The following is an 18,190-nucleotide window of genomic DNA, read 5'->3' on the forward strand; positions in this document are numbered from 1 at the left end:
AGCAGTTTACCAGTCCCCAAATCTCATCAAGCAGCTTTTTGAAGGATCCCAGCATGCCGTATTCAACAACATTACTTATTCTTATTAACATCCCTGTAAAACCTGGACGCAACATGAAGAAAGTAAAAAAAAAAAAAATGTTTGAAGCTAACCAGTAAACTAACAGTTTACAAAGAAGAAATCTGAAAATAAACGATATGAACGTGGCCTACAGCCAATAAGCCTCCCTTCCGCCACGGGCGACCGGGCTGTGTGACGTCACCTCATTAATATTCCCTTAATGGTCAGCCACGCCCACATAATTAATAATCCTGACATGACGTTACCGGAAGCGGAAACGGGGTGCCATCTTGTTCCTGTCCCAAAGTGTTTGTGGAGAAAAGGGTCAGAATCAGAGAGAGAAGAGAAATCTCGGGGTACAGCGAAATTAAACATACCCCCGAAAACAAACACCCGAACATCGGCTTCATCTGTTCAGAAAGCGGGGCGATGGCGGCCCGGTGCAGCTGAGAGCCGGGAGGGAGGGTGAGTCGCGACTGGAGGCAGAACCCAACACGTCCGTCTCCCATTAATAGCCGTATTATTATTATATTTATTATTATTATTATTATTTATTATTATTATTATTATTTAGTGAAATATACCTCGATTGGTTGCCAGTATTCTCGCAGACAGTACGGCGAGAGAGGTGCGCGTATTTTCCAATAGGAATTGCTTAGCGATTGATCATAACAAATATTGACACACGCTCCCCTCCTGTGTAGTATAATGTTAATGATCGCCAGTACTGTACCTTGCCCCGCCCAACCCTGCCCGGCACTGTACAGGGTTATTGAATACAAATGCCTGCTCAGCTATAGTATTCTATTCACAGAACCTTCACTTCTCAATGGGTTGGTATAATAATAATAATAATAATAATAATAATAATTGACGACTGCAAACCCAGATACCGAGCGCAATATTAGTGGCGGTTATGATGATGGTGATGATTCCTGTTATATTGCCATTGCTCACAGTAATGCTCTATCTACTGGCTGACTCACTCGTTAGATTTTTAAACGCGCAGAAAGCGCTGTTCCTCTCAGATTGCAAATCCGTGTTTCTGAACTGGTGGCTGGGTTGAGCAGCGGTTTCGTGTGTCTGTTTGAACGGTGAATCTCAATGTGTGTGTGTGCGCGCAAGTCTGTCTCGTGTGTCAGAGTGTATGTATCTGTGTGTCAGTGCTATGTGCCTCAGTTTTTGTGTATCTGAGTGTATCAGTGTGTGTGTGTGTGTCTGTAAGTCTGTCTCATTGTGTGTCAGAGCGTATGTATCTGTGTGTATCAGTGTTTGTGCCTCAGTGTGTGTGTGTGTATCAGTGTTTGTGTCAGTGCGTATGTATCTCCATGTCTGTGTGTGTGTCAGTCTGTGTCCATGAGTATCTGTGTGTGTGTGTGTCTCAGTGTGCCTGTCTGTGTCTGTCAGGGTGTGTGTGTGTCAGTGAGTATGTGTCTGTCAGGGTGTGTATGTGTCTGCATCTGTGTCTCTGTATATGTGTCTGTCAGGGTGTGTGTCTGTCAGTGAGTATGTGTCTGTATCTGTGACTCTGTATATGTGTCTGTCAGGATGTGTGTCTGTCAGTGAGTATGTGTCTGTCAGGGTGTGTATGTGTCTGTATCTGTGTCTCTGTATATGTGTCTGTCAGGGTGTGTGTGTCAGTGAGTATGTGTCTGGATCTGTGACTCTGTATGTGTGTCTGTCAGGGTGTGTGTGTGTCAATGAGTATGTATATGTATCTGTGACTCTGTATATGTGTCTGTCAGGGTGTTTGTGTGCAGTTATAACTCCTGACACCCGGCAGAATTAGTTTTGCCGTTATGCTTTGCCCGTCGGACAGGTAGTTTGTGTTTATGTATTTTTCATGTGATCATTGTGGTGCTAGAGGGACACTCCGGTATATCTGTAGAGAGCCACGCAAGCTTCTGAGAACAGAATTGTGGAAATCTGGCACGAAGCACACACGTTTTAAAAAGTGTTTACTCCCCACCCCTGTCACTTCAGATTGGCTAGCTGTGGAAAAAGCTGATCTTCTATTGGTTACAAAGAAACCCAGAAATGGCTCCAAGAAAGCCTCTGGCAGCACAGACTAGTCTTTTAAACTGAAGGTGTTTACATTTTTTGTAAATGAGCAAATCCGTGCTAGTGCTGCCTTAATAATGAAGCAGGCATTTAAAATAGTGCAGTTCAGTGGAGTAACAGAAACACACAGCCGCTGAGGTAGCGGACTGCAGACTTTGTGCTCAAGCGTGTGCTTGTTGGGATGTTTAAAAAAGCATGAAGTTTACTGTTTAGAAGCATTTCAAGATAAACTTTCATGGTTTCTTTCGATTTTAGTGTTTGCCATTTACTGCATTTCAATATTTTTTTTTATTTAAACACTCTATTAAACAAAATACTTTTTTTTTTTTTTTTTTAACTAGATTTGAACAGAATTTATTGGACATGCACAGTCTATCGATTTGTGAAACTATTAAAACATGAAGATGACAAATATGTTTTTAATGATAGACATTAAGTTATCGGTACAATAATGTTAAAATAAAATCCAGACTGTGAATCTCATGGCATGTGTTTAATGTATTGATTAATGTATGTATTTATTTTTCAGTAGTGCAGGGAAAGATTGTTGCCCTCCTTAAAATAAGCCTTCCTCCAGGGTATAAACGAGGATCGCTGTGCTATAGCAGTGCTCCAGATAGCCATCCTGCAGTGTGGTAACGCTGATTCTATAGTTTTATGGTTTTATTAGCTTGTGGAATTTGATTCTATTGGACTGCTGTTAAATGTGAACCTCAGCAAGACTGCTGCTTAGCTTCAGACCAAAGAGTGGTTTAAACATCATGTTGGTGTCATTCTGATTAGTGGCGGTGTTGTGAATAATGAGATCTCGTGCATTGTGAGAGTCCTGCAGCAGCATGGCTTCACAGGGATGAGAGTGGATTCGCAAGCTGTCCATATTGCAGGAGGGAGGATGCACAGGGCTGCTTTAGGAAGGCATTATTTACCAGCCACTGATTAAACAGTGTGCCTGTTTGTGTGTCTCAGTGTGTGTGCGTGTCTCAGTGTCTGTGTGTGGTAAAGCATATTAATAAACATGGCCAAGCCCTGGAAACTGGGAAATGTGTAGTATTACCATGGGAAACATCTTTTATAAGGGCCTGTATGTGTGGCAGTGTGTTTGTGTGTGTGACTGTGTGTGTGTCTCTCTCTCTCTCTTTCAAATTCAGATTGAAAGGTGCTTTATTGGCATTAGCGGTATTGCAAAAGCAGTTAGGAGTACAGTATATAATATAAACATTATGATCATCAACATAAAATAAATAATACAAAGGAATAATTAAATAGAGGTAGGAATGTAAAATGGAACACTGGTAAATAAACAACCCCCCACCCCCCCCCAAATATTACAGTTTACTTTAAATTGATACAAGACATTTGTTGTGGCTCTGCCTCTGATTTTGAATCATCCTCTCATTTATTATATATATGATAAATTTGGATGATAAATATGAGTGTCATCTGCATAAGAATGAAAACTAACTACATGGCGCTGGATTATCTGACCAAGTGACTGTATATAGATATTAAATAAGAGGCCCCAGAATAGAGCCCTGGGGGACACCTGTGGAAACTGGACTGGAAAAGAACGAGTACGCCCCCATCGAGACAGACTGCTTCCTGTCTGACAGATAAGACTTAAACCAGCACAGTGCAGTACCAGAGATACCAAAAGAGGTCTCTAGGCGCCTAATAAGAATATCATGGTTGACTGTCAAGTGCGACACTAAGGTCAAGGAGGACCAAGATAGATAAGGCTCCAGAATCTGCAGCAATGAACAGATCATTTACCACCTTTACAAGAGCTGTTTCTGTACTGTGCAGTGATCTCAATCCAGATTGAAGGAGCTCATACAGACTGTGTTGCAGTAGGTGATTAGACGGCAGATTAGATACAGGCCTATAATTAGATAATATCTCTGGGTCTAAGGTAGGCTTTTTTAGCAATGGTGTGACTGATACACATTTAAAGGAAGACGGAACTGTGCCAGTGCTTAGAGACACATTGACGATCTTTGCCACAACTGAACTAACAGCTGCAGAATTATCAATAATAGATGTTGTAATAGGATCCAGAGAGCTGGCTGTAGGATTCATTTTAGACGTGATTTTTGTCAGGCATGATGGCGTAACCTCAGCGAAGTCTGAGAAAAGAAGCCCCATAAATTCTGTTGTTAAAAGTGAACACACCAGGCATGGAAGAAGATGCAAGCTCTTGTCTAATGTTGTCTATTTTAGTTATGAACTTATGACATTGCTCTATAGAGCCAGAAGGAGTGGACTGACAGTTTGGCTGCAGCATTCGATTTATAGTTGAAAAAAGACACCTAGGTTTATCAGAGCCATCCTTGATAAGGCTGCTTTAAAAGGATGATCTTGCCGAATTTAAAGCAGCCTTATAACTGTGTTTATGCTGCCTGCAAGCCTGCAAGTGGACAGTTAAGCCAGTATCCTTCCGTCTGCGTTCAGGTTTGCTGTTTTCATGGAATGTAACTGATCATTATACCAGGGGGAGCAGCGAGTATATGAGACTGTGTGTGTTTTCTCTGGTGCTAAACTGTCAAGAATGTTATGCATAGTAGTATTGTAAGAGTTTACAATGTCTTCCAATACGTCAGGTTGTTCAGTAAGTAGGGGTGAAATTAAAACAGCCTCAGTAAAGGCAGCTTGAGTGATTGACTTAATGTTACGATACTTGACTGTACGCTTAGGGTTAATCAAAGGTATTGGTAGCTCAAGTCCAAATAGTATAGCCATACGGTCAAAAAAGCCAAATCAACAGCCTGCAGATTATCAACTGGCAGGCCAGAGGTAATGACCAGATCCAAGATATGATATATATATATATATATATATATATATATATATATATATATATATATATATATATATATATATATATATATATATATATATATATATATAGAGTCACCTTTTTGCTCGCCACAGAGGCTCTCACGGGTTCTTCTCCCTTCTGAATCATGACCCAACACACAGGATTGTACTGAAACAGCGCTCACTTTTAATAAACACAAAATGAAATAAACACAAAACAAACACCTAGCTCCTATTTGGAGCACTCACTAAACATAAACAGGAACCTAACTATCACGCAGGACGGCTAAACCGTTTACCTGCCACAAACATTTAAAAACACACCCTCACACAATACCTCAATACGACTGCTCACTCACACAGTCGGGCTCTTCTCTCAGCAGCAGTCTGGAACAGGCTGGCTGCCTCTCTTAAATCCCCTGCACCTGGCTCTAATTTACAATTACCACCAGGTGCAGGGGATTACTAAACAATAAAACAATTACACAATTAAACCCCATAACACCCAAATGTGCATTCTCACAAGGTTTTTAGCGGGGAAGGATTTTAACCCCCTCCCTGCTATCTCATATGAATGAGATCCTCTCATAACCGCATCCCTGTCGGTTGTTATCATAGATACAGACTGCATGCTGAACTGCTGTCCTGCTAGAATTGCTTCATACTGCTGTATAAAACACTGGCGTCTGCTCTGCCTTCATTCTTGGGAATAGCAAATTCCGTTTTTCAAAAATTGTCAATTCCGTTTTTTCCCACTTTTTATCAGTGTATTAATGATTAAACATGGCATTTGAACAGAAATCTAATATTGAGTTAAAATAGTAAATACCACAATTTCTGTTTTATTAAAGCCAAGAGTTTTTTGTAATATAATGTAATAGATAGTAACGCACCTGAAGACACTTCAAACCTGTCATAATGTTTATAGACATCACTTGCTTGCATTAAAATAAACAGGAAAACTTGTATTTCAACAGTTCAGAAAACCAAATGTCCAGCACAGTTCTGAGAGTTATATTTACAGTAGTTCAGTTTACAAATAAAGGGGTTTGGAAAAGACTTGTTTAGCTTATTGCTGGCATTTACAATAACAATACCAAAATGTAAAACAGTTTTTAGCAACAGTCCAGCAATGTCATGCGAGAGTAATCCTATGCACAGTACTCCACAAGTTAAGTTTAGCGTTTTACTGGCATTATAATAATAACCAAGATAATAAAATATGAAACACTGATAAAGGCGTGTTGACTGACTCGTTGCTCTATAACAGGTTCGCTGCTGTGTATTACCCAATTGTAATTCAAATAGCGTCCCTTTTAATGTAAACACATAATTAATCCTCTTAATTGTTTCTTTCCTAATTCTGCAGTGTTATTTGCAAGATTTAAAAAGGAGGCGCATCTCCAGACAGAATGTCTTTATGAAGCCAGTGGTGTGCAGTGCAGTGACTGCATTTACACAGGACAGTGATCACTTTCCTTTAAGGAATGTACAGCTAGAAAATAGCTTTGAGCTCATTTTTCTTCATCGTCAGATAACGTAATGTAATTAAGAAACAGTTTAATATTGCTAATTATAGCTTTGTTAAAGGTAGGGAGCATGGAAAGAAGTGAAGTAAACACAGAATTCATTTGGCTTGCTTAGTGAAAGCCCAGCCTGGTTTCCCAGCACAGAGGAGGCAGTGCTGTACTGTTGCTGTCGTCTTACTTTCTTTCTTGTTCTCTATGTGTTTATGACTGGTCAAGAAGATCTTTGGAAGGTGTTGATACACGATCAGTGGAATGACAGCAAAACTCACAGATAATCAGGTTTTTTTTTTTTTTACTATTTTCTTCGTTGGTGCAGCTGCCATGTTGAGTTTCAGGAGAGACATGGTATGTCTTCGTCAATTACTGTATTATTCACTTCAGTGTGCTAGATGTGTATTTTCGACTCTGATATTCTGATTACATTTTTACCAGTTTTTAAAATGCTTCAGATGATGAGATTTCTGAAATTGTCATTTTTTAAGACATTGAAAAACCACCAGACAGTTAAGATTGTGCAGTAATGAACACAAGAGCTCAGACAATTGAAAACACCCATTCACCAATAGTGAGACGCTTTCTCGATACCCAACATTCGGTTTCAGACAGATGTGAAAATCCTGACCTAAGATTGTTTCAGTGTGAATCAGAATGGATTTATTATTTACACCAGGTACAGCTGAAAGGATTGAATGAAGAACTTGCACGATCCTGTTTCTATAGACTACTGCTGTGCTCTTACAGTTGTCTGAATTCCTGTACACCCTAGTAAGCTATTTTCTTTTCTAATTTTAATCATGAGCTATGAATATTGATTATATATTGAAGATGACGACAATGCGCTGGAGTGGTGTAGTGAACTCACTTTTTGAATCTGACTGTAGTTGTCTTGCCAGCTGTGAACATGCTGCTATCCTTGTGCTGCTTGCCATTGTGTTGTTTCTGCTGTTGCACACAATGCATAGTGTCTGTGGTCCGTGGATGTTGACACTCGAGCACCTGGTTCTAATTGTTTTCAGTTGCCTGTTTTGCACATAGTTAGCATCACGCCAATGAAGCTAATTGAAACCTCTGTTTGTAACGTGTTTGTGCTTTGTTTTTGGCGGCACAATGATGGTCACTGTTTGACTGAAACATCTGCACTTTTTGCACAGTGGGCACATTGTGTTCTAGCCTGTCATTCATAAATATAGCTTGTTGTTTTTCATTGAATTTAGCGTTGGTGTTTTCCCCCCTCGGTGTGCAAATCTGTCCTGTGCCGTGTTACCTTTGTATTTATTGAGATTGACGCTTCTGTTAGGTATTGCTCGTTGGGCATTGTTTTTAAGGCTCAGTGAAAACTTTTTCATTTTTTAAAAGGGAAATAAAACAAAAACCGTCAAAGTGTGAGTATTGTGATTTATGTTTGTTTACTAGAGTATTCATACTTCTGAATAATGCAGGAAGGTTGTGCTTCACTGATTTAGTATTCGATTAATTGACGAGTTAAAAACTGCAACGTTCATGAGCAGCACCGAGCAGCCCTCTCCATAGAGGCAGATTCGGCAGGTGCCTGCTTCTCCCCCCTGTACCAGATGCACTGACACCCGAGCAGCTCGACACGAATGTGACGTGCATTTTCACAGGGAAATCAGAGAATCAGCTGCAACACAGAAGTGAATATGCTTTTGTTAATGCTTTGCAAGAATGCTCTCAAAGTGATCTCGATTGTGGTTGATATTGATGATACCTTGTGAAAGTTAATAAACTAAGTTCGAAGGTTGTTTCAAGTTATTGTGAAAAATGTGCTCCCCACCCTCCCAGCACTCTCTCTGGACTGCTGATGTGTGGGAATTGTGGGAGAGAAATTGCAATGTTTTTAAAGAACGTGTCCCTTGTTTGGGTGGATTTACTGCAGTGTAGGAGAAAGTGCATCTCTGTCTCGATTTCACAGTGACCCAGTTCACAGTGACCACACAGCCTCCTGTCTGTGGGCAGCCAGGACTCTGTCTGTGTCGTCCTGTTTCGATGGCCAGGTGGTGGGCACTGAGTCTGTACTTGGTCAGGATCTGGCTCTGCTTTGTGTCTCTCACTCTGACCAGGTATTCTGCCAGGGTAAAGTCTCTTTTTAGGGCCAGATAGCATTCAGACTTGTTTTGTGTTTGAGTTTTTGAGGTGAGATGTAATTTGGTTGACTCTGATTGGCATTGTTTTTAGCAGTACTGTCCAGAAGCTGTGCAGTGAGCTTCAGGACCAGCTGGCAGAGCTCTTGGCTGGTCAGGGCTTTGTGATGGTAGGATTTTGGGTTGCTGGGGTTTAACCCTTTGTGGTCTGTTTATTCAGCGCTTGTCAGATGCGTCAGGTCCAATTTATTTTCATACGCACTGTTTTCAATTATATATTTTTCAGAGTAAAACAGATTTAAAAGGCACTGAATCGCAAAAGGACACTCAGCACTGCATCTCCAGCCAAGCCCCACCCCTTGTTCGTTGTATTTTTCACATACCTCTTTATAGATGTGCATACTGATAAATCCTCTCCTGATTGCTTGTTTTATCACCAAACACCTCAATAATGCAACCCAAGTTATTAAAAGCTCTGCAAATGTCCGCTCTTTGAGCGCTGGATGAGGCTTTATTCATCTCCTATTGGTCTCACTCAGCCATTGAAATGTTTAATCGGCTATTTCCTACTAGGGACCTGTGCTTAACGTCTTTCTGATGATGGACAGGGTCCGACATCGGAGTGGAAAGGGAAAGTTAACCCTGTATTTTAGTGCTCTTTTTTAAATTTAAAAATCGGTGAGTAGCAGCCTAATTCAGCCCTGCTTGCCTGATTCGCTGTATTTCTCTGCACTGTTAGTATATTTTTACACAATTCTGTATGCAGGGTTTCTATTGGGCGTTTGTCCCACTTTGTGTAGTCTTGGTCTGTGAGTGGACTCCACACTTCACTGCCATATAGGGCAATGGGCTGAATCACACTTTCAAGTATTTTTAGCCAGATTCTTATGGGGGATTCATGTTATACAGCTTCCCCTTAGTCGCAGTGAAAACCATGCATGCTTTCTCCTTTTAATACATTCACTGCCAGGTGAAAGCTCCCTGAGGTACTGATGGTCAGACCCAGGTATGTGTGTCTATAGTGAAGTAGTATTTCCCTGAGGTCCGGCTTTCTTCTGGAATACCATCATTCTGGTCTTATCCATGTTTACTGTATGGGGCCAGGTGTGACAGTGCTGCTGTAGCAGTGCCAGGCTCTGCTGCAGCCCCTGCTCTGCGGGTGACAGCAGGACCAGCTCATCTGCGTAGAGCAGGGGTTTTATTTCAGTGTCATGCAGAGTGAGTCCAAGGGCTGCAGACTGCTCCAGCACTGTGGCCAGATCGGTGATGTAGATATTGAACAGTGTTGGACTGCAGCCCTGTCTCACTGCACCCCCCTGTGTGACGAAATCTGTTCTTTTGTTACCAATTTTCACACTGCATTTATTTCCTGAATACATTGACTATACGGTGTCATACTTCACCACCTACGCCACTTATTAGTTTCTCTCTCTCTCTCTCTCTCTTTCTCTCTCTCCTCCTCCCTGTGTGTATCTGAACTCTGGTCAGTGCTGCAGTTTGTTTGCTCAGCCTGTTTTTAAGTGATATTGAAAGAGTCACTCTCGTTTATCTCATCGTGACATTTAAAACTAAACAGCAGGACTGGAAAACACCCAGAACCAGGCAGGGCCAAAATCCACCTTTTGCTTCAGAGCAGAGCGGACGCCAGGATGACCAGCACCCTCTGAGATCAAACTAAGAACAAACTGTGCTTCAGAGCAGAGCCAGTGCCAGGGTGACCAGCACCCTCTGAGATCAAACTAAGAACTACTGGCTGTTGTGTATAGTATCCTTGAACAGCTCCTATTATTTCCAGCTGAAAAGCTTTACACTAAAACATATTCAAAACATTTTGATTCAAATTGCTGTAGAGTATTGAGTGGTTAATAATGATTCCACTGAGGTAATTGAAGCAGATCCACACCCAGTCACCATCAAATACTACTTCATGAATTAACATTGGGAGGCTCGTGGCTCAGTGGTTAGAGAAATGGGCTTGATACCAGGAGGTTCAAATCCTGGCTCAGACTCGCTGTGTGTGACCCTGAGAAAGTCACCTTGCGCTTCGTCCTTCAGATGAGACGCCAAACAAACGAGGTCCTATTGGAAGAGACTCTGCAGCAGCAGCAGCAGTTATTGATGATGCAGAGTTCACCCCCCTAGTCTCTGTGAGTCGCTTGGGGGGGAAAAAGTGTCTGCTGAATGAATAGGGGTGAGGCGATACACACACATCTGTTTCAGTGACTTAAATAACAAGTCATTTTTTAAATTAACACATAGAGCCATTTCAGCAAATACACATTTATTTACCAAACAAGAATATGCCACTTAAGTTTAAAGCAGATAATAATAATAATAATAATAATAATAATAATAATAATAATAATAATAATAATAATAATAATAATTAATAATAATAATTAAACATGAACAAATGTTAATTTAGTGAAATAAATACAATTCTCAACTCCTGTTTTGAAATGAAACTGTTACAGTTTTTTGTACAGCGCATGCAAACAGTTGCAAATATTGTTTGCACTTTCTGTTTTAACTTTGGAAAAGCTGAGCTTTGAATATCATCCTGCTGTTGCACATCATGTACTAACGTTATAAATGACAATGTGTTTAAATATTAGAACTGGAAAAATGGCCTGCAACTCCTCGAAGCCCAAGGCTTGTTCACTTGCTGCACAGCTTGCCGGCCTCCCCTAGCACTCCCGCTAATAACAACTACAACTCCCAGAATGCAATGTCTTCAGTTACTATGAAACTACACAAGAAAAATCAACCCAACAAACATCATCCAATCTCTGGCTAGCCCTGCTGTCTTTGCAGCCAATCACAGTAAGAATAAGAACTGGAAGCTGCACAGGCTGAAGCGTAATAGGGCTGTCAGTTAAGCCTCCAAATATAACAATCGACACAATTCAACACACTACAGGGTTGTTACTAAAATATTCATTGCAAACAGATTACAGTACTGTGGAATGTAAGCTATATAAACTAGACACAGGTTTATGAAAAACGTCTTGTTTATTCAGGGACAGCATCACGCACTGCATCTAATAAATACTGTAGCACCTAACCTTCACTATCTGTGAAACACAATGCGGAAATCCCAGCTTAAAACATCATCATCATCATCATGTCAATAATACATTGATTTCCTCCTGCTGTAGGTCAAGCAGATCGTTGCTCCAAAATTGTGTTTAACATCACTGATCGTTTCTTTCTTTATTTTAACATTATTGAATATTGTTAAATATTCATTATTAACAGTTCATTTTGAAACCGACTATTATCAGTTTTGTTCAATGTGCACAATGTATTTCCAGGCTGTTTGCCAGGAATACAAGCCTGTCGTCCTGCTCTGGATGCAGGGTGGTGCACATTTTGTTTTTTTTACAGTGAATACACAGGGGGGCGTGTACTTACAAAGCATTTTCAAAACTGATTCGCTGGTAGGATTGGACCAGCAAATCAGAGGATAGTTAACACGAGCAGGAAAAGAAGAGCACGCTCCCTGCTTGTCTTGCAGAAGTATTGTAAATAGCAAGGCAGCGCATCAGCGGAGTTTCATTGATAAACTTAAATAATGTCATTAACTATATTACAAAAATATTGAATTGATTATCCAGTATTTATTATATTGATGTATATAATGAGAAATGGAATCGATCAGAAAATCGATTTTCAGTTTAATCGTAGCAGCCCAGAAGTGTAAACATCCGCTCCAGCTACAGATCCACCTGGAGCCATCGTGAGAGACAACCGCGAGAAAGAGTCAAATCCACCTGGAGCCATCATCAGAGACAACCGCCAAAAAGAGTCAAATCCACCTGGAGCCATCATCGGAGGCAACCGTGAAAAAGAGTCAAATCCACCTGGAGCCATCGTGAGAGGCAACCGCGAGAAAGAGTCAAATCCACCTGGAGCCATCATCAGAGACAACCGCCAAAAAGAGTCAAATCCACCTGGAGCCATCATCAGAGACAACCGCCAAAAAGAGTCAAATCCACCTGGAGCCATCATAAGAACATAAGAACATAAGAAAGTTTACAAACGAGAGGAGGCCATTCGGCCCATCTTGCTCGTTTGGTTGTTAGTAGCTTATTGATCCCAAAATCTCATCAAGCAGCTTCTTGAAGGATCCCAGGGTGTCAGCTTCAACAACATTACTGGGGAGTTGATTCCAGACCCTCACAATTCTCTGTGTAAAAAAGTGTCTCCTATTTTCTGTTCTGAATGCCCCTTTTTCTAAACTCCATTTGTGACCCCTGGTCCTTGTTTCTTTTTTCAGGCTGAAGAAGTCCCTTGCGTCGACACTGTCAATACCTTTTAGAATTTTGAATGCTTGAATTAGGTCGCCACGTAGTCTTCTTTGTTCAAGACTGAATAGATTCAATTCTTTTAGCCTGTCTGCATATGACATGCCTTTTAAGCCCGGAATAATTCTGGTCGCTCTTCTTTGCACTCTTTCTAGAGCAGCAATATCTTTTTTATAGCGAGGTGACCAGAACTGCACACAATATCAGAGACATCATCAGAGACAACCGCCAAAAAGAGTCAAATCCACCTGGAGCCATCATCAGAGACAACCGCCAAAAAGAGTCAAATCCACCTGGAGCCATCATCGGAGGCAACCGTGAAAAAGAGTCAAATCCACCTGGAGCCATCATCGGAGGCAACCGTGAAAAAGATTGCCGGAATATTAATGCATTTCCTTATTTTATTTAACTGTATGGCTTTATATAGGTTTGAACATGTTCACCAAGTTAATGTTAAAATATACATAACGTTGTTCATTTGCAATGTCAGTGTGATACCTCAAACAATGCGCTGAGCCGATAAGAGCCTTGCAGAACACACACATGGCTGTACAGCAGCGCAAAGTAACACTGCAGTTAAAATGGGAGGCTCTTTATTAATGCCTACCCGGTTACCATTAACCCTTTGCGGTCCATATATTCAGTGCCTATTGAGCGTGTCGGGTCTAATTTATTTTCACACGTACTGTTTAATTTACCCACACTGTTTAATTTACCTGCTCTGTTTAAAAGTAATTTTATTCACAGTAAAACAGGTTTAAAAGGCCCTGCATATCAACAGGACACTCAGTACTGCATCTTCAGCCTCGCCCCTCTCCTTGTTCACTGTATTTTTCACATACCTGTTTTATAGACATGCATACTGATAAACCCTCTCCTGATCACTCGTTTTATCACCAAACTCCTCAATAATGCGATCCAAGTCATTATTTTCTTATTATAACATCTCAAAAAGCTCTGCAAATGTCCCCCAACCCCCCCCCCCCCCCCCCCCCCCCCCCCCCCCCCCCCTTTTTTTTTTTTGGCTTCTCTCGGCCATTGAAAGGTTTTCTCTGTTTGGAGAAAACACAACTAGAGACCTGTGCTTGACGTCTTTTTGATGATGTCGGACCTGGTCTGACATAGTACCACAAAGGGTTAAAGAGTGTACATTATTTGTTGAGATTACTCAGGACTTAAGAAATTCTAGATTGAGAAAAGGCCATTCGGGCCACCTCTGCTCACTCACGTAATGCAAGCGTGGTCCGCTAACACTCAGGAGAGGAGAAACAAAACAAACACCTGAACCATTTAGTTATTAGGGGAAGTGAAACCTCTGGGAATCCGTGGCTAAGCGGACGGCTCTTCCTCCAGACGACTAGCTAGATCACAGAGAGGGTTATACAGTATTGTTCATTACATCATCCAGTCTGTTCTTGGGAGTTAATGGGAGTGGTAATTACGCCTTGGTAGCATCAGAAAAAAAACAACTTTCGCAACAAGCTGTGTCCGGCAGCCTGTTTCAATAATTCACCACCCTTTCTGTGTAAAGCTCCTCCCCTCGGTTCTGAATATGCCCTTCTTCAGCTTCCAGCCGGGGCCCCTGGTTCTGTTCTCTCTGACCTGTGAAAAATAATTCTCAGCAGTTACTTTGTTAAACCCCTTGGCAATGAAATACCTCTTAAGTCACATCTGTCTCTCCTTCTTTCTAGGCTATACAGATTCAGCTCTTTCACTCTGTCTTCATATGACATGCCCTTCAATCCTGGAATTAATCATGTTTCTCTCCTCTGTACTCTCCAATGTCTTTCTTATGATACAGGGACCAGAACTGGACACAGTGTTCTAGGTGTGGTTGTACCAGTGCATTGTATAATTTTAATATAACTTCTCTAGATTTGAATTCAACTGTCCTGACTTATAACCTAACATTCTAGGTGTCCTTTTTATAGCTTCTCCGCACTGTCTAGATGGCTTAAGAGATTCATCCACTACTACCCCCAAGTCCTTTCCATGCGTAGCCTCCTCTGTTTCATTACTGTTCATGTTCTTGCCTCTAATGTTTTTGTTCCCTCGTGCAAGACTTTTATTCACAATAAATTTCATCAGCCATGTGTCAGCCCAAGCTTGAATCCTGTCTACCTCTTTGATTTGTTAAAGTTGCTGATTGGGAGTTGGCTACCCCTTCCAGTTTTCACCGATTATTCAGACGGTGAGCACAATAATCTGTTATACAATGACATTAGAAATGCGTGTAGCAAAGGAGAAGCCGTACTAATGGGGGATTTCAACTTCCCCCAAATAAAATGGGAAAACCCGGTGGGGAGCACGAAGGATGAAATAGAAATGGTTGAAATGACAAATGACTGCTTCCTAACACAATTTGTCAAGGCACCCACTAGAGGGGAGGCATGCCTTGATTTAGTCTTTTCAAATAACGAAGACAGAATAACTAAAACAGAGGTGAGAGAACCACTGGCAAACTCAGACCACAACATGGTCTCATTTGAAGTGTTTTTTAAAACCCCAAAAGTAGTGACTAAAGCTAAGGTTTACAATTTTAGAAAAGCAAACTATGAAGGTATGAAACAAAGACTAACAGAAGTAGATTGGAGTAAAATAGAGAAAACACCCACAGAAGAAGGATGGTTGTTCTTCAAAAATGTAGTACTAGAGGCGCAAAACAATTACATCCCTAAAGTAGACAAATCTAAATGTAAAACTAAATTGCCAAAATGTTTTAATAGATCAATTAAAAAAAAATATTCAGCGAAAAAAGGCACTTTACAGAGCATTAAAAAAGGACCAAAAAGAAAGTACGCAGAAAGAGTACACAGAACTGCAAACGCAAGTCAAAAAGGAAGTTAGAAAGGCCAAGAGAGAAATAGAAATGAACATTGCTAAGGGAGCTAAAACCAATTCCAAAATGTTTTTTCCAATATTACAACAGCAAGCGAACATTCAAAGAGGAGATTAAATGTTTAAGAGATACAAATGGCAAAATCGTAGATGAAGAAAAAAAAATAGCAAATATATTAAATGATTACTTTTCACAAGTTTTTACAAAGGAAGATACTGACAACATGCCCCACATTTCATCCAGTTCCTATCCAGTTTTAAATAACTTTAGCATAACTGAGGCAGAAGTGTTAAAGGGACTAGGAGCTCTTAAAATAAACAAATCCCCTGGGCCGGATGAGATCCTCCCAGTAGTACTCAAAGAAATGAAAGAAGTAATTTACAAACCGCTAACCAAGATCATGCAGCAGTCTCTTGACACAGGGGTGGTACCGACAGACTGGAAAATTGCAAATGTAATACCGATCCACAAAAAGGGAAATAAAACTGAACCAGGCAACTACAGACCAGTAAGCCTGACTTCTATTATATGCAAACTTATGGAAACTATAATAAGATCCAAAATGGAAAATTACCTATATGGTAACAGTATCCTGGGAGACAGTCAACATGGTTTTAGGAAAGGGAGATCGTGTCTAACTAACTTGCTTGATTTTTTTGAGGATGCAACATCGATAATGGATAATTGCAAAGCATATGACATGGTTTATTTAGATTTCCAGAAAGCTTTTGACAAAGTCCCACACAAAAGATTAATTCTCAAACTGAACGCAGTTGGGATTCAAGGAAACACATGTACATGGATTAGGGAGTGGTTAACATGTAGAAAACAGAAAGTACTGATTAGAGGAGAAACCTCAGAATGGAGGGTGATAACCAATGGTGTACCACAGGGATCAGTATTAGGTCCTCTGCTATTCCTAATCTACATTAATGATTTAGATTCTGGTATAGTAAGCAAACTTGTTAAATTTGCAGACGACACAAAAGTAGGAGGAGTGGCAAACACTGTTGCAGCAGCAGAGGTCATTCAAAATGATCTAGACAAGATTCAGAACTGGGCAGACACATGGCAAATGACATTTAATAGAGAAAAGTGTAAGGTACTGCATGCAGGAAATAAAAATGTACATTATAAATATCATATGGGAGATACTGAAATTGGAGAAGGAATCTATGAAAAAGACCTAGGAGTTTTTGTTGACTCAGAAATGTCTTCATCTAGACAATGTGGGGAAGCTATAAAAAAGGCTAACAAGATGCTCGGATACATTGTGAAAAGTGTTGAATTTAAATCAAGGGAAGTAATGTTAAAACTGTACAATGCACTAGTAAGACCTCATCTTGAATATTGTGTGCAGTTCTGGTCACCTCGCTATAAAAAAGATATTGCTGCTCTAGAAAGAGTGCAAAGAAGAGCGACCAGAATTATTCCGGGCTTAAAAGGCATGTCATATGCAGACAGGCTAAAAGAATTGAATCTGTTCAGTCTTGAACAAAGAAGACTACGTGGCGACCTAATTCAAGCATTCAAAATTCTAAAAGGTATTGACAGTGTCGACCTAAGGGACTTTTTCAGCCTGAAAAGAGAAACAAGGACCAGGGGTGACAAAGGGGCATTCAGAACAGAAAATAGGAGGCACTTTTTTACACAGAGAATTGTGAGGGTCTGGAATCAACTCCCCAGTAATGTTGTTGAAGCTGACACCCTGGGATCCTTCAAGAAGCTGCTTGATGAGATTTTGGGATCAATAAGCTACTAACAACCAAACGAGCAAGATAAGCCGAATGGCCTCCTCTCGTTTGTAAACTTTCTTATTTTCTTATGTTCTTTTGTTCTTATGTTTTGTGTCGTCTGCATATTTGCTTAGTTTTCTGATTATGCCTTGGTCCAAGTCATTTATATAGTTTAGGAACAGCAGTGGTCCCTGTACTGATCCCTGTGGTCCCCCACGTGTTACTGTTGCTCCAGTTTGATGCCTGCCCTCTAATTCTAACTCTCTGCTTTCTGTCTTGTATCCAGTTATGAATCCATGCTGCTACTTTACCTTTTATTCCTACTGATTTACTATTTAGATATAGTCTTTCATGCAGAACTTTGTCAAATGCTTTTTGAAAATCTCAGTAGATGATGCATTAGCACTGTCCTTTCACACGCTAGTAGTCTCCTCCTGAAAGAAATCTAGTAAATTAAACAAGATCTACCCTCCTAAAGCCATGCTAGATGTCTCCTATAAAGTTGTTACTATATAAATATTCCTCCATTTTGGTCCTTGTTATAGTTTCCATGATTTTACACATGATTGATTGTTAAACTCGGCATGAAGTTAAGGTCATGAAGGGCAAGACGATGCTGCCTCATTGGGTGTGAAGATTCAGGGGCACCGAGGCAGTTCCAGGGGGCACAAAAACCAAACATAAATCCAACCCAAGGGCACCAAGTCGACTTCATACTCATTCATAAAACAACAACAAAGAAATA

The 18,190-nt window shown here is 40.6% G+C and overlaps 1 protein-coding gene across 2 annotated transcripts in view; it reads left to right on the forward strand.

The window, feature by feature from the left end:
* Positions 1-332: 332 nt before the first annotated feature.
* epn1a (epsin 1a) overlaps positions 333-18,190 on the forward strand; it is a 41,308-nt gene continuing 23,450 nt past the window's right edge. For both annotated transcript variants that reach the window (XM_041232314.1, XM_041232315.1), the window contains exon 1: positions 333-525. The gene's annotated coding sequence lies outside the window, so the exon portion shown is untranslated. The remainder of the gene's footprint in view (positions 526-18,190) is intronic.

Source organism: Polyodon spathula, chromosome 29 (genome assembly GCF_017654505.1).
Source record: "Polyodon spathula isolate WHYD16114869_AA chromosome 29, ASM1765450v1, whole genome shotgun sequence".
NCBI classification, from domain to species: Eukaryota; Metazoa; Chordata; class Actinopteri; order Acipenseriformes; family Polyodontidae; genus Polyodon; species Polyodon spathula.